Source organism: Schistocerca nitens, chromosome 8 (assembly GCF_023898315.1).
Source record: "Schistocerca nitens isolate TAMUIC-IGC-003100 chromosome 8, iqSchNite1.1, whole genome shotgun sequence".
Taxonomy (NCBI): Eukaryota; Metazoa; Arthropoda; class Insecta; order Orthoptera; family Acrididae; genus Schistocerca; species Schistocerca nitens.
Genome location: NC_064621.1, coordinates 60,612,145 through 60,636,118, shown reverse-complemented (window position 1 = coordinate 60,636,118; position 23,974 = coordinate 60,612,145). Strand labels below are relative to the sequence as shown.

Below are 23,974 nucleotides of genomic sequence, written 5' to 3'. Positions count from 1 at the left end.
GGACGTATTCTGAGGCATCAATGGATTAATATTGGAGGACCGCGTGGAGGGTAAAAATCGTAGAGGGAGACCAAGAGATGAATACACTAAGCAGATTCAGAAGGATGTAGGTTGCAGTAGGTACTGGGAGATGAAGAAGCTTGCACAGGATAGAGTAGCATGGAGAGCTGCATCAAGCCAGTCTCAGGACTGAAGACCACAACAACAACAACAACATGAGAGTCTTGGCTGATGCGTCAACATACCGAGATTCCGTTATAAAAGAGGCGGTCGAGATTAGAATGAACAGCAACAATTTTAACGGAGACCAGGGCTGCACACTGAGTAGGGCGTGGGGGCGGGCTTTGGACGTCAAAAGGGACGCTTATAGGGGGGCGGGAGCGGCAGTTTCAAACGTGGCGCCGGCTCATCTCGCCACCTGACGTCATTCGGTCCCGCGGGGAAAGGGGGGGGGGGTGGCGGAGCTGCCCAACTTCCGCTCACGCGCCTTTTCGGCCCCCTCTGATTGGTGCCAGCTGCCGTAATAGTAGGTTTATAAGTGGGAAGTAATACCAACCCCGGCGTTGATATGCCCAAACCTGCCCCGCCTGTTCATCTCCTCCAATTTGCTGATGACATCGCCTTCCTGGCATTCTATCCTACCCTTCAACGGTCCTACCATACCCTTCAACACCACCTCGACCAGTTCACCGCCTAGTGCAACCAGTGGCTCCTTCGCATCAACCCTTCCAAGACACAGGCAATCATCATATGTCGTACCACCCGCTCCTTCCGGATGCACGATTTTTACCTCGCCATTTATGGTCGTCCTATCCACCTCACTCCTACCCTGAAATGCCTTGGCCTCACCCTTGACTGTCACCTCGCCTGCACTCCCCATCTCCACACAAAGCCCTAAATAGACTCCTCCTCCCGAAACTCCTGTCCGCAAAGCCATGGGGACGGCATTCTTCCACCATCCTTCACATCTACAAATCCTTGATCTGCAGTCGCTTTGATTTCCGCCCCTCCCAGATTCTTTAAAGTCTTCCATATCGTAGAACGCCATGCACTCCACCTTGCCGTCCGAGACACTAAAAGCAGTATACAAGTTTTCCTGTTTAGGCAGCAAAAAACTGACGGTAGCTGAAGTAGAGAGGATTTTAAATTCCTACTGGCAGTAGCAACAAAAACTTTCTGAAAAAGAGGGATTTCTTAACATCTAATGTAATTTAAGCGTTAGAAATTTTTTTCTACAGGTGGTTGCCTGGCATGTAGCCTTGTACTGAAGCAAAAACGTGGACGAGGAGAGAACAGAAGTGTGGCATTACACAGAGACTACGTTGCCACGCCAAAGTCGGTGCAAGCCGCAGTGACGTGTGGCAGGCGCTCCCGAAGGCCTCGCTTCCCCTCTCATCAGAGCAGCGCCCTCACACTGAGGTCAATATAGTGCTCAGCTAGCAAGAGCTTTGCCCAGTTTGTGACCTCATCTGAATGAGTCAACATCACAGTATATGACCATTTAAATGTGGAACATTGTTCTGCAAGGGAATAGTTTGTTAATTAGTGCATCAAGTGTTGCTTTGCTAATCTTATTATGACACTTGCAAAATTGTCCAGCACGCCTGTGACAAAGAAGAGCGTCAAAGTTAAGTAAATCTAAAATTCATTTATGTAATAAGGTGGACTAATATTTCATGTGTTCTAGTTGGATGTGCCGCCTCAAAAACTGGTTCAAATGGCTCTGAGCACTATGGGACTTAACATCTATGGTCATCAGTCCCATAGAACTTAGAACTACTTAAACCTAACTAACCTAAGGACAGCACACAACACCCAGCCATCACGAGGCAGAGAAAATCCCTGACCCCGTCGGGAATCGAACCCGGGAACCCGGGCGTGGGAAGCGAGAACGCTACCGCACGACCACGAGATGCGGGCTGTGCCGCCTCAAAAACCAATCAAAGAACCCATAGTTGAGGCTGGACGAAAGTAGTTTCGCCTGGTCACAACAAGACTCTTTCGAATTGTGCTATAGAAAGATGCTAGAGATTATATAGGAAACTACAAATGAACGTAAACACGCTCGAGTGGCACTGATTGCTCGGAGTCCCTACCTCAGAAAGTTCGGCCACCGGGTTGCCAGTCTTTTCAATTGACACCACATGGGGCAACTTGCGTGTCGATGATGAGGAAATGATGATGAGTATAACACAACACCCAGTCACCGAGCGCAGAAAAGCCCCGACCCAGCCGGGAATCGAACCCGGGTCTACTGCATGGCAGTCAGACGTGCTGATTACTCAGGTAAGGAGATGAACTCACACAGGAACCAAATGAAGAGGAAGTGAATCGAATTAGGAAGAAAAGGAATTTACGGCATATATGACTAAAAGAAGGGATCAGTTGACACAACACTTTCTCCTGCGTCAAGGAATCGTCAATTTCGTAACGTGGAAAGTGTGTGTGGCTGTGTGTGTGTGGGGGGGGGGGGGATAAAATTGTAGAGGAACATGTATGTTTGAATACAGTAAGCAAAGGGTATAGCCTTCGAACTCAATGCAACAACAACAAAAGCCGCATGAAGCTGGAATACCCCACCAGACGCTCGAGGCAGTTCCAAATGATGACACGAACTTCGGCTAAAGTCAGCAGTCGGTCTGATGTTCAAGGCAGCTAAATCGTGTTCTAAATATTGTAATAAATATTGTAATTTCACCGATACTAGAAGTAGAAATTATTGTAGTTTCATCCTCAAAGCGAAGCTGATGCCGATATCTCTTTAATCAATATACACTCCTGGAAATTGAAATAAGAACACCGTGAATTCTTTGTCCCAGGAAGGGGAAACTTTATTGACACATTCCTGGGGTCAGATACATCACATGATCACACTGACAGAACCACAGGCACATAGACACAGGCAACAGAGCATGCACAATGTCGGCACTAGTACAGTGTATATCCACCTTTCGCAGCAATGCAGGCTGCTATTCTCCCATGGAGACGATCGTAGAGATGCTGGATGTAGTCCTGTGGAACGGCTTGCCATGCCATTTCCACCTGGCGCCTCAGTTGGACCAGCGTTCGTGCTGGACGTGCAGACCGCGTGAGACGACGCTTCATCCAGTCCCAAACATGCTCAATGGGGGACAGATCCGGAGATCTTGCTGGCCAGGGTAGTTGACTTACACCTTCTAGAGCACGTTGGGTGGCACGGGATACATGCGGACGTGCATTGTCCTGTTGGAACAGCAAGTTCCCTTGCCGGTCCAGGAATGGTAGAACGATGGGTTCGATGACGGTTTGGATGTACCGTGCACTATTCAGTGTCCCCTCGACGATCACCAGTGGTGTACGGCCAGTGTAGGAGATCGCTCCCCACACCATGATGCCGGGTGTTGGCCCTGTGTGCCTCGGTCGTATGCAGTCCTGATTGTGGCGCTCACCTGCACGGCGCCAAACACGCATACGACCATCATTGGCACCAAGGCAGAAGCGACTCTCATCGCTGAAGACGACACGTCTCCATTCGTCCTTCCATTCACGCCTGTCGCGACACCACTGGAGGCGGGCTGCACGATGTTGGGGCGTGAGCGGAAGACGGCCTAACGGTGTGCGGGACCGTAGCCCATCTTCATGGAGACGGTTGCGAATGGTCCTCGCCGATACCCCAGGAGCAACAGTGTCCCAAATTTGCTGGGAAGTGGCGGTGCGGTCCCCTACGGCACTGCGTAGGATCCTACGGTCTTGGCGTGCATCCGTGCGTCGCTGCGGTCCGGTCCCAGGTCGACGGGCACGTGCACCTTCCGCCGACCACTGGCGACAACATCGATGTACTGTGGAGACCTGACGCCCCACGTGTTGAGCAATTCGGCGGTACGTCCACCCGGCCTCCCGCATGCCCACTATACGCCCTCGCTCAAAGTCCGTCAACTGCACATACGGTTCACGTCCACGCTGTCGCGGCATGCTACCAGTGTTAAAGACTGCGATGGAGCTCCGTATGCCATGGCAAACTGGCTGACACTGACGGCGGCGGTGCACAAATGCTGCGCAGCTAGCGCCATTCGACGGCCAACACCGCGGTTCCTGGTGTGTCCGCTGTGCCGTGCGTGTGATCATTGCCTGTACAGCCCTCTCGCAGTGTCCGGAGCAAGTATGGTGGGTCTGACACACCGGTGTCAATGTGTTCTTTTTTCCATTTCCAGGAGTGTAGATATTACAAGAGACTATACAGCCTTTAATGAGGAATATCGTATAATTTAGAGCCACCGTTCCTTAATTTTATGGAAATATTTGAGGCGAACAGCTTATGTCAATCACCCTGTGCAGCAGTATCGTTCATCGAGTATACATACATGGTTAATAGAGGAGGTTTGTCCTCAGTGATCTGCAGAAGAAATTCTACTAACCCTTGAATTACGTGGTAGCACAAAAATTAAACAGAAAAATATATTATACATAATTCTACAGGTACTTCCACTACGGTTTGTAGGACGCACTGAATATCGCGCAAGTGATTTACAGTGGTTAGATAAAAAGTGAAAGAGCCTTCGAAGAGTCTTATTTATATAGAAGTTCTTACTGACAAAACATGTTCTACCACATCTTATCGTCCCGGCTGCGATGTGGATAAAGACATTGTTTCACGTAATCTCCTAAAAAAAGTATGTTATCGCACAGCCGTGTACAGGAGTAATATTTGCCTCATAAAGCCTTATGTATTCGGCCAATAGCGAAGCGTTCATGGCCGCTCCTGGCTTACTTACCTCTCCCGAATTCCAGTTGTGTTCGCGTTAGTTCAGTGTCAGTACGCTTTTTCTCGATATTTCTAGCCGATGTAGACATCAGGAAACTGACCTGAAACGAAAGAGAAATATATCTGTAAGAATTAACCTCGAAATTTTTGTAGTTCCTTATCAGTATTGGTTGCTATATTTTTACAGGTGTCGACTAGCAGATAAGTGTCAAGAAAAATAGTGTAGACTCTAAAACAGAATGTGGTAAAGTAAAACTGTCCTCGACTCAAAGGATGGTTAGAAAATCGCAATGCCTAACAAGGGCAGATCCTATTATGAGGTGGTGTGCTCCGGCCTGACGAATGCCGGGGTGGTCCCTTTGAAAGGGAAGTACGAATTTTCTTTTCTCTCCTTTCCCAATTCGAGCTTGTCCTGCGTCTTTAATGACGTTGTCGTCGATGGGACGTTTAACCGTAATCTTCCTTCCTTCCTTCGTTCCCTTCCCTCAGTCTTTCTTCGATTTACGAACTGACTTACGCAGCCGGTTAGGGGGTGGGGGTGGGGGGCTATTGTTTAACATAGATTTCCAACCACGGTATTCTCGGCATTTTTCACATCTGCGCCAAGGGCGAAAGAAGCAAGATTCACAGTCTGGTGCTTACCTACTTTCTTTTTCTATTCACTCTTCATTTTTCTTGTCTTTCATTGCATTCCCTCCTTCTTTTGGCAGTACTTTGAATTTGATTATCTTTTCCTTTGCCTACAGAATGTTTTACGTAACTAACAGCGTCACCTCTTATTTATGTGCGAGGAGTGGTTCACAGCAATTTGTTTTGCTTTTCGTCCTCTGGATAATGTTCTGAGAACATAAAAATCTAGCTGATTAGCAAAAAGCGTGCAAAACACAGAACCAGAATCTTATTTACCTTTGGTTAGTTATTATTTGCTTCGAGCGTTTCAATTGATAATACTCCAAGCATGTACTTTGTTACATGCCAACTAAAATTACTTCAAGTATTTACGTCGCATCAAATTATAATCGCTACGTCTAATACAGCGAAGGATACCTGCAAATGGCGGAGTTCTTTCAGCGACTCAATTACTTTTCTTTGTTGTTGTCTCCATCTTCATAAAGTGAGAGACAAATGAACGCTGAGAGAGTAAATCAAATCTCTGCTTTACATATCGAGTATGACAATAAAAATGAGTATTGCTGCACTGGTGGTGCAAAACAATACTGAGATACAACACATCATACAAGGTAAGCTTAATTTTTAGACGATTGTATTTTTAGTTGGTTGGTTTTGGGGAAGGAGACCAGACAGCGTGGTCATCGGTCTCATCGGATTAGGGAAGGATGGGGAAGGAAGTCGGCCGTGCCCTTTCAGAGGAACCATCCCGGCATTTGCCTGGAGTGATGTAGGGAAATCACGGAAAACCTAAATCAGGATGGCCGGACGCGGGATTGAACCGTCGTCCTCCCGAATGCGAGTCCAGTGTCTAACCACTGCGTGTATTTTTAGTAACTGTTGCACTATTACCTCAAGGTTACAAATAAGCTGTTTGCATTACGTAAAAAAGTGAATTATCAAAGACGTCTGAAACAGAAGGCGCTTTTGTTGGCTGTTTTGACAAAAAATGGTTCAAATGGCTCTGAACACTATGGGACTTAACATCTGAGGTCATCAGTCCCCTAGCACGTAGAACTACTTACTTAACTACCCTAAGGACATCACACACATCCATGCCAGAGGCAGGATTCGAACCTGCGACCGTAGCGGTCACGCGGTTCCAGACTGAAGTGCCTAGAACCGCTCAACTACTCCGGCCGGCAAAGGAAGTGTAACCAAAAGACCACAATGGCACTGCAGGCCACACAGAGATTTTCGTAATCACTACGGTGGGTTACATTTTTAGATGGATCAATGTCCATTGGCATTAACAAAATGAAACCAGAATAAATTATTGTTGTTTCTGTTCTTTGCTGTGTGAACTACAAGAACGGCAAAAGCAAGACAGTCAGATGTTATCAGCGGAAACGTCCAACGTCGTTCTCTTAGTCAGGGGGTGCGATGTACGTCGTCAGCCGAGGGAAATACACTCCTGGAAATGGAAAAAAGAACACATTGACACCGGTGTGTCAGACCCACCATACTTGCTCCGGACACTGCGAGAGGGCTGTACAAGCAATGATCACACGCACGGCACAGCGGACACACCAGGAACCGCGGTGTTGGCCGTCGAATGGCGCTAGCTGCGCAGCATTTGTGCACCGCCGCCGTCAGTGTCAGCCAGTTTGCCGTGGCATACGGAGCTCCATCGCAGTCTTTAACACTGGTAGCATGCCGCGACAGCGTGGACGTGAACCGTATGTGCAGTTGACGGACTTTGAGCGAGGGCGTATAGTGGGCATGCGGGAGGCCGGGTGGACGTACCGCCGAATTGCTCAACACGTGGGGCGTCAGGTCTCCACAGTACATCGATGTTGTCGCCAGTGGTCGGCGGAAGGTGCACGTGCCCGTCGACCTGGGACCGGACCGCAGCGACGCACGGATGCACGCCAAGACCGTAGGATCCTACGCAGTGCCGTAGGGGACCGCACCGCCACTTCCCAGCAAATTAGGGACACTGTTGCTCCCGGGGTATCGGCGAGGACCATTCGCAACCGTCTCCATGAAGCTGAGCTACGGTCCCGCACACCGTTAGGCCGTCTTCCGCTCACGCCCCAACATCGTGCAGCCCGCCTCCAGTGGTGTCGCGACAGGCGTGAATGGAAGGACGAATGGAGACGTGTCGTCTTCAGCGATGAGAGTCGCTTCTGCCTCGGTGCCAATGATGGTCGTATGCGTGTTTGGCGCCGTGCAGGTGAGCGCCACAATCAGGACTGCATACGACCGAGGCACACAGGGCCAACACCCGGCATCATGGTGTGGGGAGCGATCTCCTACACTGGCCGTACACCACTGGTGATCGTCGAGGGGACACTGAATAGTGCACGGTACATCCAAACCGTCATCGAACCCATCGTTCTACCATTCCTGGACCGGCAAGGGAACTTGCTGTTCCAACAGGACAATGCACGTCCGCATGTATCCCGTGCCACCCAACGTGCTCTAGAAGGTGTAAGTCAACTACCCTGGCCAGCAAGATCTCCGGATCTGTCCCCCATTGAGCATGTTTGGGACTGGATGAAGCGTCGTCTCACGCGGTCTGCACGTCCAGCACGAACGCTGGTCCAACTGAGGCGCCAGGTGGAAATGGCATGGCAAGCCGTTCCACAGGACTACATCCAGCATCTCTACGATCGTCTCCATGGGAGAATAGCAGCCTGCATTGCTGCGAAAGGTGGATATACACTGTACTAGTGCCGACATTGTGCATGCTCTGTTGCCTGTGTCTATGTGCCTGTGGTTCTGTCAGTGTGATCATGTGATGTATCTGACCCCAGGAATGTGTCAATAAAGTTTCCCCTTCCTGGGACAATGAATTCACGGTGTTCTTATTTCAATTTCCAGGAGTGTATTTTGCGCGTGGAGGCCCGCTTGTCTCCTGTAACAAGGTGAGCGAAAAAACTGCTTCAGCTTCGAATATAAACAAAAACACTTTAGTGATTAAAAATGGTTCAAATGGCTCTGAGCACTATGGGACTGAACTGCTGTGGTCATTAGTCCCCTAGAACGTAGAACTAGTTAAACCTAACTAACCTAAGGACATCACAAACATCCATGCCCGAGGCAGGATTCGAACCTGCGACCGTAGCGGTCTCGCGGTTCCAGACTGCAGCGCCTTTAACCGCACGACCACTTCGGCCGGCCTTTAGTGATTAGTGGCAAGGAAATGTTAGAACACGAACAGGAAGCTAGAAAATGATCGAAGCTGGAAACTATGCGGGAAAAACAATCTACACATAAGGGGACGGTCAACATAGATCCATTTGCTCAGGATGCAATACGTCGTAATTTTTATGATTATATCACAGAAAGGAACATCCGACACTCAGAAAATTATCACCCTGAAGGAGGAACTGCTGTTTTCCCCCAAGGAAATTTATTTACATTTACAGTTCTGCACAACGTGCGTTCTCACGACGGACATAAGCTGTTGATGGAAAGAGAAGATAAAACTGCGTGGGTAACCAGAAAATGTAGCGAACAGGTTACTTATAAATGTAGGCATTTGTTTCTCGTAATGACACCAAACGGACGACCGCTTATTTCATGAATTCTCCATTTGTGTGGCTATACTGTCCGTGTTTGCTTTGTAATTACTGAAAATATTTTAATCTGTCTTTGTAACAATTAAAAAATACATATTTTGTCAGAAATCACTGTGTTGTCCTTCAAAGCAAATGTTCTGTTATGAGCGAAAATCGGACACAAAATACCGCAAGAAAAACCATCTTTTGTAAGAACTGTCTTAAAGCTAAAAAAATAGCCAAATTTGAAATATGTTTTCATTACAGACCGCTGATGATGTTTTATATCAATACAATGAAACGCATTTGCTGACAAAATACGCATTTTCTTGTAATTGCAAAGACGGATTAAAATTCATTCAATGCTTATTTCTTGGCGTGCGAGCGGAGCGTTATGTGTTACACCTAAATGAAATTATAGTGTGTTAGAAATATTTCACAGAATTCGCGTTTCGTGATTTAGTGTCAACTGCCACTTTTCGCACCATACAGATATCTTTTCTAAACCGTTTTGAAATTTGTTTTGCTCTTTCTGATGACTTTACTAGTCGTTAAACGTAAGAGTCTTCTGCAAACAACCTAAGACGGCTGCTCAGATTGTCTCCCAAATCCTTTATATATATAAGGAGCAGCAAAGGACCTATACCACTACCTTGGGGAACGCCAGAAATCACTTCTTTTTTAATCGATGACTTTCCGTCAGTTACTACGAACTGTAACCTCACTGACAGGAAATCACGAATCCAGTCACATAACTGAGACGATATTGCACGCAATTTCACTACAAGCCGCTTGTGTAGTACAGTGTCAAAAACGTTCAGGAAATTTAGAAATACGGAATCATTCTGAAATCCCTATATAGCACTCAACACTTCATGCGAGTAAAGAGCTAGTTGTGTTTCAGAAGAACAACATTTTCTAAATCCGTGTTCACTGTGCGTCAATAGACTGTTTTCTGGGAGGTAATTCATACTGTCCGAACACAATATATGTTGAAAAATCCTGCTGCATATCGACGTTAATGATATGGGCCTGTAGTCTAGTGGATTACTCATACTACCTTTCTTGAATATTAGTGTGACGTGTGCAACCTTCCATTCTTTTGGTACGGATCTTTCGTTGCTTCACTACAGTGAAATGAATACCCCTAGTTTCATACGGGCGTTGATATAAGTCAACGGGGTCAGTTGAAAATGTGTGCCCCGTCCGGGACTCGAACCCGGGATCTCCTGCTTACATGGGAGACGCTCTATCCATCCGAGCGTCTGAGGACACAGCGGATATTGCGACTGCAGGGACTTATCTCTGGCACGACTCCCGTGACACCCACATTCTCAACTTATTGTCTCGCACCATATTCATGGTGCTCCTGCCCATTATACTCATTACTCGCAGCTTTTTGTCGATTCCCGTAAGAGTTCGGGCACTGTTTGTGCATCCGCACAGAAGAAGATGGTCAAACAGCCGGTGAGCCTTAACCATATATGAAGATAGTATCTGTTCTTTCGGACATGTCATATCCCAGATCCCATTTCCCATCTTCCGGATTGCTTCCGTGCAAGATATGGAACTTCGTTCTGCATCTTCACGTGCTGCTTCCGAAGTGACAATCCCATGGTAATTTCGGACATGTCCGGAAGAACACACACACACACACACACACACACACACACACACACATATATATATATATATATATATATATATATATATATATATATATATATATATATATATATATATATATATATTGACTACTCCGAGGATATCTGCTTCTACGCTACTCATGTTGGCAGCTGTTAGCTGTTCTCGATTCGAATTGTGGATTATTTACTTCTTTTGTGAAGGCATTTCGGAAGGTGTGTTTCGTAACTCTGCTTTGGCAACACTGTTTTCGATAGTATCTCCATTGCTATAGCGCGGAGAAGACATTGATTCTGCCTTGACGCTAGCATACTTCACAATATTAATATTAATAACAAAGAGTTTCTCGCTTGTTGGGAATTCAGTAACGTGTTTATGGAATGAAGTTTCGTAAATAGTCGTAAGAATTTGTGAGTGTTAACAAAACTGAAATGAAACATAGTCCATTTATCCCAGATCCCATTTGCCATCTTCCGGATAGGTTCCGTGCAAGATATGGAACTTCGTTATGCATCTCCACGTGCTGCTTCCGAAGTGACAATCCCATGGTAACAGTTATAGAAAGGTCAAGTCGCCAAAGTGAGCAAGAAACAGTACAGTAAAGAAATGTGCGACGCGTCTCGCACGCGCGCGCGCGCACACACACGCGCACACGCACACACACACACGCACACAGACTGGCGCTCACTCTTGTAGTCGGCCGCTTCCTTACCGCGCGGTGTCGTCCTCGGGATCGATGGCACGCGCGTGGGTGGGCAGGCACGCGCTAGCAGGAAGTCGGTAGTCGTAGCGCGGAGCCATCGATACCCCGTGAGGCCACCGCAGACCCCGAGACCTCCTTTCGCAAACCGGTTGCTTTGGACGAGCCGCTACCCGGACGCTAAAGGCAGCGCACGAGCGCGACAAGGCCAGAGCGAGCGAGCGAAGCCAAGTGCCGTATCGCACCGCCCCTGCTAGCAGTAATGCGAGGACTGCACCGACGTTCCCTGGCGCCTTTGTCACGCTCAAGAAACAAGGCCAGCTATACAGAATAGTGACCAAATAAACAACACCCTGTAGGCCTCGTGAAGCACTGAGCAAGCTTCAGCAAAGCTGAGAGACAAGTAGCTGTACCCGTATATCGTATTTCCTTCTGTGCACACACAATGAGAGGCAGCCGGCCGAAGTGGCCGTGCGGTTAAAGGCGCTGCAGTCTGGAACCGCAAGACCGCTACGGTCGCAGGTTCGAATCCTGCCTCGGGCATGGATGTTTGTGTTGTCCTTAGGTTAGTTAGGTTTAACTAGTTCTAAGTTCTAGGGGACTAATGACCACGGCAGTTGAGTCCCATAGTGCTCAGAGCCATTTGAACCATTTTGAATGAGAGGCAGTTATTCTACAGAAATCAGATTGCAGTTCTGAGACTCGAAGGACATGAAACAGAGGCGGTAGATGAGAACTGAGTTAGGCAGGGTTGTAGCTAAATCCCCCATGCTATTCAATCTCTACACTGAGCAAGTAATGAAGGAAACTTGAAAGAATTTTTGAGAATGTATTAAAATTCGGAGAAAAGAAATAATTATGGTATATCAATGACATAGTAAAGGCCAATTCACATTGGCCGTCACGTCACCCCCAAACACTCCACAATGCATTTCAAATGGCGGCATTACCACTGGCCATCACGTCGCGTCAAGGTTCCACCGAAAGGAAGTTTTGACGGCGTCGTCGTCTCTGCTAACATCGCAAGATAACCTATTTTCACCGCTTTCACTCATATTACAGTAGTGGATTTCTTAACCTTTATTTCGTTACTGTCTGACAAACTCTGCAATGCCGGACAATTCATTTTGACAAGTTTCTATTAGAAACAAAGAAGAAAAAATAAACTGTGTTTGTAAAGAAATGTCGAAAAAATTTCGATTGCGCGTATTTGTGAAAACACTCTAGAAATTATGAAACAGTCGTACAAAGAAATATGCATAACATACAAATGTATCTACATCTACATGATTACTCTGCAATTCACATTTAAGTGCTTGGCAGAGGGTTCATCGAACCACAATCATACTATCTCGCTACCATTCCACTCCCGAACAGCGCGCGGGAAAAGCGAACACCTAAACCTTTCTGTTCGAGCTCTGATTTCTCTTATTTTATTTTGATGATCATTCCTACCTATGTAGCTTGGGCTCAACAAAATATTTTCGCACTCGGAAGAGAAAGTTGGTGACCGAAATTTCGTAAATAGATCTCGCCGCGACGAAAAACGTCTTTACTTTAATGACTTCCATCCCAACTCGCGTATCATATCTGCCACACTCTCTCCCCTATTACGTGATAATACAAAACGAGCTGCCCTTTTTTGCACGCTTTCGATGTCTTCCGTCAATCCCACCCGGTAAGGATCCCACACCGCGCAACAATATTCTAACAGAGGACGAAGGAGTGTAGTGTAAGCTGTCTCTTTAGTGGACTTGTTGCATCTTCTAAGTGTCCTGCCAATGAAAAGTAACCTTTGGCTCGCCTTCCCCATAATATTATCTATGTGGTCTTTCCAACTGAAGTTGTTCGTAATTTTTTACACCCAGGTACTTAGTTGAATTGACAGCCTTGAGAATTGTACTATTTATCGAGTAATCGAATTCCAACGGATTTCTTTTGGAACTCATGTGGATTACCTCACACTTTTCGTTATTTAGCGTCAACTGCCACCTGCCACACCATACAGCAATCTTTTCTAAATCGCTTTGCAACTGATACTGGTCTTCGGATGACCTTACTAGACGGTAAATTACAGCATCATCTGCGAACAACCTAAGAGAACTGCTCAGATTGTCACCCAGGTCGTTTATATAGATCAGGAACAGCAGAGGCCCAGGACGCTTCCCTGGGGAACACCTAATATCACTTCAGTTTTACTCGATGATTTGCCGTCTATTACTACGAACTAAGTATAGTATAAAAATTAAGAAACGTGCTTATATGAATGCATGGTGTCTGTTCTTTCTGACAGTTCCGGCAGAACAGACACCACGTAGTTATATAATTGAGTCTCCTCGATGGGCTACGAATCCATCGCTTTCAGTGCGAATACGCAATCAGCCATGCGGTTCTAGGCGCAGCAGTCTGGAACCGCGAGACCGCTACGGTCGCAGGTTCGAATCCTGCCTCGGGCATGGATGTGTGTGATGTCCTTAGGTTAGTTAGGTTTAAGTAGTTGTAAGTTCTAGGGGACTGATGACCTCAAATGGTTCAAATGGCTCTGAGCACTATGGGACTTAACAGCTATGGTCATCAGTCCCCTAGAACTTAGAACTACTTAAACCTAACTAACCTAAGGACATCACACAACACCCAGCCATCACGAGGCAGAGAAAATCCCTGACCCCGCCGGGAATCGAACCCGGGAACCCGGGCGTGGGAAGCGAGAACGCTGCCGGACGACCACGAGATGCGGGCACTGATGACCTCAGAAGTTGAGTCCCATAGTGCTCAGAACCATTTGAACCATTTTGAATACGCAATCACGTTCGATGTCCTACGGGAATCGAAAAGTAGCGAGCACGGAAGACATGTATGCGGATTCTGGACAGGCGGCGCTAAGCGGGAATGTAGGTAGGCCGAGGGGCGTGCCGACATAGTTCGGGCAGCTGCGGTGAACACTGTGCGGGTGGCGCACTGGATAACGCAGCTGCCTACTGAGCAGGAAGTTCCGGGTTCGCGTCCGGATCCCGGTCCGGCTGCTGATTCCGCACGAAGTTCCGATGCAGCTGACACCGTGTGTTCCTTCCCTTCCCTTTCATTCCCCCCCCCCCCCCCCTCCGTCTTCAACTTACACAATAAGAAACACGATTCCGGACAGTTTCTGTACGCTAGGCGCAGCTAATTCGCGTCTTTGTAACCGTCTCTACGGCGGCAACGCCTCTTCGTAGCTCTGTTGATGGCCACTGTTTTGGCCTACAGCCGTCTGCGCTTCGCAGTTGAAAGATGTCAAAATAACTGCCAGGTGTCACGGATTTCCTTAATTTGACTCAGCTGTACGAGTGTTCTAGAACTAAAGAACAAATGTATGAAAACTTGGCGCATGAGGCGGTAATTTTTCATACACCTCAGTATTTATGAGGTTATATCTCTTCAACGATGTGTCGTACATTCAGTGGTATATGTGGATACTGTCTCCGAAATATGTTGCTAAGGAGGTACAGTCAGCGGCATGTATGGATATTGTCTGCAGAATGAGTTGAGAACAGATTTAGTTGCAAAGAAGTAAAAGTTTAAACGTCATCCACAATACGGCAGTTTTTGACACAGCTCAGCGTTTATGACGCCGCATCCCCTTAACTAAGTTTGGTATCATGATACACTTTGGTAGATGCATTTAGTGGCATATGTGGATATTGTCGGTGAAATTTATTGTGAGTACAGTTAGTAGAGCAGAAGTACAGCCAGTTCCACAAGAAAGTGTACGGCGTTATCTGTATGAAATAAAAGACGCTATTGTAAATATATGTTTACAAGAAAATACATGTTATTACTAATTGCACAATTACCTAATAGTTAAACCAATCGCCTCTATTATCAATTACAGATTGGCACCTTAGCTCTCTCTTTGGTAAATCATCCACGTTTCCAACCTCTACATACAGTTTGATCCACATCGCAACGGATGTCTTTGACTTTGTAAGAGTTTTAGCAGCAGCTCCATATGAAATATGGAATATTGGAATGAATGAATATGTGAATATTAAATATTTGGGCGCAACATTGCAGAGCGATATGAAGTGGGACAAGCATGTAATGGCAGTTGTGGGGAAGGCGGATAGTCGTCTTCGGTTCATTGGTAGAATTATGGGAAGATATGGTTCGTCTGTAAAGGAGACCGCTTATAAAACACTAATACGACTTATTTTTGAGTACTGCTCGAGCGTTTGGGATCCCTATCAGGTCGCATTGAGTGAGGACATAGAAGCAATTTAGAGGCGGGCTGCTAGATTTGTTACTCGAAGGTTTGATCATCACGCAAGTGTTACGGAAATGCTTCAGGAACTCTGGTAGGAGTCTCTAGAACAAAGGAGGAGTTCTTTTCGTGAATCGCTACTGAGGAAATTTAGAGATCCAGCATTTGAGGCTGACTGCAGTACAGTTTTACTGGCGCCAACTTACATTTCGCGGAAAGACCACAAAGATAAGATAAGAGAGATTATGGCTCGTACAAAGGCATATAGGCAGCCATTTTTCCCTCGTTCTGTTTGGGAGTGGAACAGGGAGAGAAGATGCTAGTTGTGGTACCAGGTACCCTCCGCCACGCACCGTATAGTGGATTGCGGAGTATGTATGTAGATGAAGATGTAGATGCAGAACCTCTAAATATAGTTTGATCGACTTAGCAACGGATGTCTTTGACTTTCTTAGAATTTTAGCAGCAGCTCCATATGAAATATTTGGTCCCTTTGTATGATTTGCAAAGAACACTGCCTCGTGACGCTTAAGATATTTTGCACTTATTTTAACCTGCAAAACAAAACATTTAACTCTCGCACTGTTTATCTATACACTGTGCAAAAGCGCATTCATTGTAGTTTCGAGACCACTACCAGAGATGTCGCTGCGGACGTTACATTTAAAATTATGGTGTACAGTTTCTTGTGGAACTGATTGCAATACACTTAAACGACATGCACGATGCGGCAGTCTTTCACTCATCTTATTGTTTATGACGCAATATCTCCTGAACTATACACGGTAGGTGGTTGTGATTGTTGCCTACCAGTAAAGGATATGTGTGCCATGTTTGGTTGAAATTGCTTTTTTTTTTTTTAATGTGTGAAATCCTATGGGACTTAACTGCTAAGGTCATCATTCCCTAAGATTACACACTACTTAACGTAAATTATCCTAAGGACAAACACACACACCTATACCCGAGGGAGGACTCGTACCTCCGCCGGGATCAGCCGCACAGTCCGTGACTGCAGCCCTCAGACCGCTCGTCTAATTGAAATTGCTCCAGTGGTTTAGGAGGGGATGCGGAACATACATGTACACACACACACATTCTTTTATAATATGTATGGACTGTGATTTGTTTTCTCGGCAAATTTCAAATATTCCATAACGACTCGGATATTCTTTTCCATTGAACGTTCTTCCACAAGTGAAGTCAAATATCTGAAAACGGAAAATTATTTAGGTTTTACAATAACATAACGAAGCTGATTCCCACAATACACAAAATAACAAAATTTGTTGATGAAGCGATTTTCATTAAACAACGCTTTAATGAAGGGCAAAATTACACATTTTTATGAAGTTATCTGTTACGTAAAAAAACCGTAATGAATGAATCACACCGGCTCTGTTTATTCTCTTATAAAATTGTTTGATGTATTGTATATTATATTTTCGCTGTCAAATAAATGTCGATGTTTTGAAATGTTGTTTTTCACCACGCAAAAATGATTAAGAACATACGTTACGAAGTTCGACTTGGACATTAATAAACTTTACCGTTGTTACTTTCTCAGTTCTGATACTATAATAACAGTTTTTGTTTGTATCACGGATGATGCCTCATAACTTCACTTTAACTTTTCGGTACTGGGCTAGGAAAGTTAACGTGACGTGACGGACAATGTGAATACACACTGAGGCGACGGAGCGGTGGCGTGACGTGGCGGTCAGTGTGAATTGGCCTTAATTCTGCCAGAGCCGCCAAAGAACTTTGAAGAGCCTTGAACGGAATGGACAATGTTCGAAAAGAGTTACAAGATGAACATCAACAAGAGTAATGGAGTGTAGTCGTACTCATACCGACGTTGCTGAGGGCATCAGATTGCGAAATGAGACTGAAATAGTAGCAGATGAGTTGTGCTATTTGGGCAGCAAAGTGTTTCTGAGAAGGAGAATTCGTTAATATCGAACATAAATTCAAGTATTAGGAAGTCATTTCTGAAGGTATTTATTTGTCTGGAGTTTAGCTTTAGACGCAAGTGAGTCTTAAGACGACAAACCGTTCAGACAAGAAGAGAAGAGTGGCTTTTTAAATGTGCTGCTTTAGGAAGGTGCTGTTCGAGTAGGCTAATCGGATGTACTAAGTCGAATTGCGAAGAAACGATATTTTTTGCACATCTTAACTTCAAGAGGAAAGTGATTGGTAGGGCATAGAACATATTTATATAAATGACACACTCTCTAGTATTACAGGTGATTCTAAAATACACTCCTGGAAATGGAAAAAAGAACACATTGACACCGGTGTGTCAGACCCACCATACTTGCTCCGGACACTGCGAGAGGGCTGTACAAGCAATGATCACACGCACGGCACAGCGGACACACCAGGAACCGCGGTGTTGGCCGTCGAATGGCGCTAGCTGCGCAACATTTGTGCACCGCCGCCGTCAGTGTCAGCCAGTTTGCCGTGGCATACGGAGCTCCATCGCAGTCTTTAACACTGGTAGCATGCCGCGACAGCGTGGACGTGAACCGTATGTGCAGTTGACAGACTTTGAGCGGGGGCGTATAGTGGGCATGCGGGAGGCCGGGTGGACGTACCGCCGAATTGCTCAACACGTGGGGCGTGAGGTCTCCACAGTACATCGATGTTGTCGCCAGTGGTCGGCGGAAGGTGCACGTGCCCGTCGACCTGGGACCGGACCGCAGCGACGCACGGATCCACGCCAAGACCGTAGGATCCTACGCAGTGCCGTAGGGGATCGCACCGCCACTTCCCAGCAAATTAGGGACACTGTTGCTCCTGGGGTATCGGCGAGGACCATTCGCAACCGTCTCCATGAAGCTGGGCTACGGTCCCGCACACCGTTAGGCCGTCTTCCGCTCACGCCCCAACATCGTGCAGCCCGCCTCCAGTGGTGTCGCGACAGGCGTGAATGGAGGGACGAATGGAGACGTGTCGTCTTCAGCGATGAGAGTCGCTTCTGCCTTGGTGCCAATGATGGTCGTATGCGTGTTTGGCGCCGTGCAGGTGAGCGCCACAATCAGGACTGCATACGACCGAGGCACACAGGGCCAACACCCGGCATCATGGTGTGGGGAGCGATCTCCTACACTGGCCGTACACCACTGGTGATCGTCGAGGGGACACTGAATAGTGCACGGTACATCCAAACCGTCATCGAACCCATCGTTCTACCATTCCTAGACCGGCAAGGGAACTTGCTGTTCCAACAGGACAATGCACGTCCGCATGTATCCCGTGCCACCCAACGTGCTCTAGAAGGTGTAAGTCAACTACCCTGGCCAGCAAGATCTCCGGATCTGTCCCCCATTGAGCATGTTTGGGACTGGATGAAGCGTCGTCTCACGCGGTCTGCACGTCCAGCACGAACGCTGGTCCAGCTGAGGCGCCAGGTGGAAATGGCATGGCAAGCCGTTCCACAGGACTACATCCAGCATCTCTACGATCGTCTCCATGGGAGAATAGCAGCCTGCATTGCTGCGAAAGGTGGATATACACTGTACTAGTGCCGACATTGTGCATGCTCTGTTGCCTGTGTCTATGTGCCTGTGGTTCTGTCAGTGTGATCATGTGATGTATCTGACCCCAGGAATGTGTCAATAAAGTTTCCCCTTCCTGGGACAATGAATTCACGGTGTTCTTATTTCAATTTCCAGGAGTGTATTTATGTTTGCTTATGACTCTAGCTTCGTAGTAAAGGATCTTGTGTGCACCGTTGACACTGTTTCAAATGGTGCAGTTCGAGACGTAAGTCCATGGCTTGTAGAAAATAAATAAACGCTAAAGCATAGTAAGACTCAGTTCTTACAGTTCCTAGCATACGATTCAACAAAACCTGGCGTTTTAATTTCACAGAAAGCGCATATGATTAGTGAAACCGAACAGTTCAAATTTCTAGGTTTTCAAATAGATAGTAAACTGTAGTGGAAAGCCCACGTCCAGGATCTTGTTCAAAGACTTAATGCTTCCATTTTTACTATTAGAACAGTATCTGAAGTAAGTGATAGTTCGACACGAAAAGTAATCAAATTTGCTTATTTTCATTCGCTTATAACTATGGTATTATATTTTGGGGTAACTCTACGCGTTCTCAAAGGGCATTTTTTGTTCAGAAACGGGCAAGTTCGCGAAGCTCTTGTCGACCCCTGTTCATCAGTCTGGGTATTCTGAAATTGGTCTCTCAAAACATACATTCTTTACTGTCGTTTCTTGTTAACAGTATCAGCATATTCGTAAGAAGTAACAACTTTCGCCCAATTAATACCAGGTAGAAATCCAATATGCATTTGGATCGCACTGCCTTGAATCTAGTGCAGAAAGGCGTGCAGTATACCACTGCATCCATTTTCAGTAAGCTACCATAAGAATTAAAAAATGTTAGCCGTAATTGACGCGCTTTCAAATCTAAACTGGAGAGTCTCCTTCTATTCTGTCTAGGACTTCCTTAAGAAATTAAGCTAATTCCTATCTTATATTGTTGATTGCGTTTACATAAACTTATGGCTTGTTGTTTTTTCTGGTTCATAAACGTTTTATTTATCTGTTATTACTTTTCAGTTGTAATTTCGTGTACTGACATCTTAGAAAGACCTTGGAGATTTGCTCCCAGATTTGGACTGCGGAACTACTCATATAAAATAATAATAAAGAGAAGACAAAGCGCCGGCCGGGGTGGCCGAGCGGTTCTAGGCGCTACAGTCTGGAACCGCGCGACCGCTACGGCCGCAGGTTCGAATCCTGCCCCGGGCATGGATGTGTGTGATGTCCTTAGGTTAGTTAGGTTTAAGTAGTTCTAAGTTCAGATGTTAAGTCCCACAGTGCTCAGAGCCAGTTTTGAAGACAAAGCCTGGAACACAGAAAGCAGGTTGCGCTAGATACGCAGAGTTCAAGAGTCTTGCACACAATAGACTACCTTGCCTTTCTCCGACCGTTTAACTGTCTTGGCAGACTGTTATGGGGGATCTACAGTTTGACGCGTACTAACAACCAAGGTGCAGCTCGCACTTTTCTCGTTAGCCAACACTGCAGGAGATGAAAGACCACTGACAGATAAAAATCGTGACATTTTACCACAGATTGTGAGCGTCAAGAATTTGCTACATATGTACTACTGTTACAATGATCTAGTTTAAAGTAAGGAAGGAAGATTGGGTTTAACGTCTCGTCGACATCTAGGTCATTACAGACGGGCCACTAGTTTACTGCAACTGCAAAGGAATTATTAGCCCCCTACACACTATCCTATCAGAAGGTAGTAGCTTCGCGTTTTTTTTTCCGAACGTGGCACTGTTTGCCCACAGGAAAGATCGTCGGCCGCATTTGCACTGTTACGAATGACACTTCGATCCAGTGCCCTCATCATCGGACCAAGTTTTGGAAAACTCATTTACTCCAGGGACAGTACCGTGACTGTTTTCGTCAGTGTTCGTCAATTGTCCATCTCCATGGAACACCGACTGTCAGTGAAGGTTTTTGGTAGATCAGCACAAACACACTCCTGCATCAAATATCACAACGGACAATGCGACGCTCCAGTCGTCACCACGTCGCGTCGCCTCAGCGCAGCGGCCCTGCCGGCTCTGCTCCGGAGGCCCCGCGCTTCCCACGGGCTGCATCCACCAGCAATCAGAGCAGAGCGGGGCAGGGCAGCGCCGGCTGACCTGTTGCTCTGCACTCTGCAGCGTGGCCGCACCGGCCGCCTCGCCTGCCGACCGCCTCGCCTCGCTCACGAGGCTGTGAACGCTTTTCAAACCACCCACACCCACTAGACACACCAACGAAACTTAAGGATTAGGAAACACTTGAGGCTAGAAATCAAGTCACAAAGTTCGGAAATTAAAGCGAGGGAAAATTTACACGCCAGTGATACAATCAGGTCGTAAAAGTCATGGGGTACATCCTAATATCGTGCCTGACCTCCTTTCTCCCGGCATGATGCAGCACCTAGAGGTGGCGTGGGCCCAACAAGTCGTTGGAAGTCCCCTGCAGAAATACTGAGCCACGCTGCCTCTACAGGCTGTTACAAAAAGGTACGGCCAAACTTTCAGGAAACAATCCTCACACACAGATATCTGGACATGTGTCCGGAAACGCTTACTTTCCATGTTAGAGCTCATTTTATTACTTCTCTTCAAATCACATTAATCATGGAATGGAAACACACAGCAACAGAACGTACCAGCGTGACTTCAAACACTTTGTTACAGGAAATGTTCAAAATGTCCTCCGTTAGCGAGAATACGTGCATCCAGCCTCCGTCGCATGGAATCCCTGACGCGCTGATGCAGCCCTGGAGAATGGCGTATTGTTTCACAGCCGTCCACAATACGAGCGCGAAGAGTCTCTACATTTGGCACCGGGGTTGCGTAGACAAGAGCTTTCAAATGCCCCCATAAACGAAAGGCAAGAGGGTTGAGGTCAGGAGAGCGTGGAGGCCATGGCATTGGTCCGCGTCTACCAATCCATCGGTCACCGAATCTGTTGTTGAGAAGCGTACGAACACTTCGACTGAAATGTGCAGGAGCTCCATCGTGCATGAACCACATGTTGTGTCGTACTTGTAAAGGCACATGTTCTAGCAGCAGAGGTAGAGTATCCCGTATGAAATCATGATAACGTGCTCCATTGAGCGTAGGCGGAAGAACATGGGGCCCAATCAAGACATCACCGACAATGCCTGCCCAAACGTTCACAGAAAATCTGTGTTGATGACGTGATTGCACAATTGCGTGCGGATTCTCGTCAGCCCACACATGTTGATTGTGAAAATTTACAATTTGATCACGTTGGAATGAAGCCTCATCCGTAAAGAGAACATTTGCACTGAAATGAGGATTGACACATTGTTGGATGAACCATTCGCAGAAGTGTACCCGTGGAAACAACTGGTTCTCCCGTAGCACTCTCCATACAGTGACGTGGTCAACGTTACCTTGTACAGCAGCAACTTCTCTGACGCTGACATTAGGGTTATCGTCAACTGCACGAAGAATTGCCTCGTCCATTGCAGGTGTCCTCGTCGTTCTAGGTCTTCCCCAGTCGCGAGTCATAGGCTGGAATGTTCTGTGCTCCCTAAGACGCCGATCAATTGCTTCGAACGTCTTCCTGTCGGGACACTTTCGTTCTGGAAATCTGTCTGTCTCGATACAAACGTACCGCGCCACGGCTGTTGCCCCGTGCTAATCCATACATCAAATGGGCATCTGCCAACTCCGCATTCGTAAACATTGCACTGACTGCAAAACCACGTTCGTGATGAACACTAACCTGTTGATGTTACGTACTGATGTTCTTGATGCTAGTACTGTAGAGCAATGAGTCGCATGTCAACACAAGCACCGAAGTAAACATTACTATCCTTCAATTGGGCCAACTGGTGGTGAATCGAGGAAGTACAGTACATACTGACGAAACTAAAATGAGCTCTAACATGGAAATTAAGCGTTTCCGGACACATGTCCACATAACATCTTTTCTTTATTTGTGTGTGACGAATGTTTCCTGAAAGTTTGGCCGTACCTTTTTGTAACACCCTATATAGCCGTCCATACTTGCGAAAGTGTTGCCGGTGCAAAAGTTGTGCGCTCGGACTGACCTCTCAATTATGTCCCACAAATGCTCGATGGGATTCATGTCGGGCGATCTGGGTCCCATGTATTTAAATGTACGCCGCCTGTCCGTTGCAGTTTGCCTTGAAAATGGCGGGGTGTTCTCCCGCCGAAATATCGGCGGTTGCTGAAAGTGTTACCTGGCTGAATTCCCGGAAGTTATTTGAAAGTTGTATACGCCAGGAGAAACTCAGGTCTCACTCTGCTAGTTCTCGATTTGCGGCTAGAATCACGTCGGAAATCTTTTCATATGAATCAGTTGAGTACAAACGACAGGACCGCCGATGCACCGCCCTTTTATGCCTTGTGTACCCGATATTACCGTCATCTTTAAATGCACATATCACTATCCGACGACTTTTCACCTCAGTATATGTGTAATGTGATGACGGTCAGAGGTGATAATGACAATGTATAGTTTTACAAGTATTTTTCTCTGATTTTTTGGGAGTCGATACCTGTTTTTATTAAGAAGTTACTAACTAGAATAACATCTCCTATACATAAGAACAGAGAAAAATTAGCGTGTGAAATCTATAGAGGCATTGCCTTATTGAGTGCAACACATACGATATTTTCTGGGGTGCTGAACGAAACGATAAAGAAACGCGCTGAAAATATCCTCGCAGAATAGCGATCTGCTTTCCGACCAAATAGAGGTATTTCCGACAAGTAGCTTGTTATCACACATATAATGGAAAAATAATTTCGACTTCTTGTTTGTTGATTTTAGACAATCTTTTGAGAGTGTTAATAGGCCACTGTTATGTGGTGTATCCCAGGACGAAGAGTGCAGTTTCAGGGATACAACGCGAACGATCATTCGAAGCACAAAAATCTAGTAAACAT

The 23,974-nt window shown here is 46.4% G+C and overlaps 1 protein-coding gene across 1 annotated transcript in view; it reads right to left on the bottom strand.

Moving 5' to 3' along the window:
- The window catches only part of LOC126198433 (phospholipid-transporting ATPase ID), an 896,650-nt gene that overhangs the window by 743,598 nt on the left and 129,078 nt on the right, over nucleotides 1-23,974 (bottom strand). Inside the window, exon 2 of the mRNA XM_049934743.1 lies at nucleotides 4,752-4,842. The gene's annotated coding sequence lies outside the window, so the exon portion shown is untranslated. The remainder of the gene's footprint in view (nucleotides 1-4,751; nucleotides 4,843-23,974) is intronic.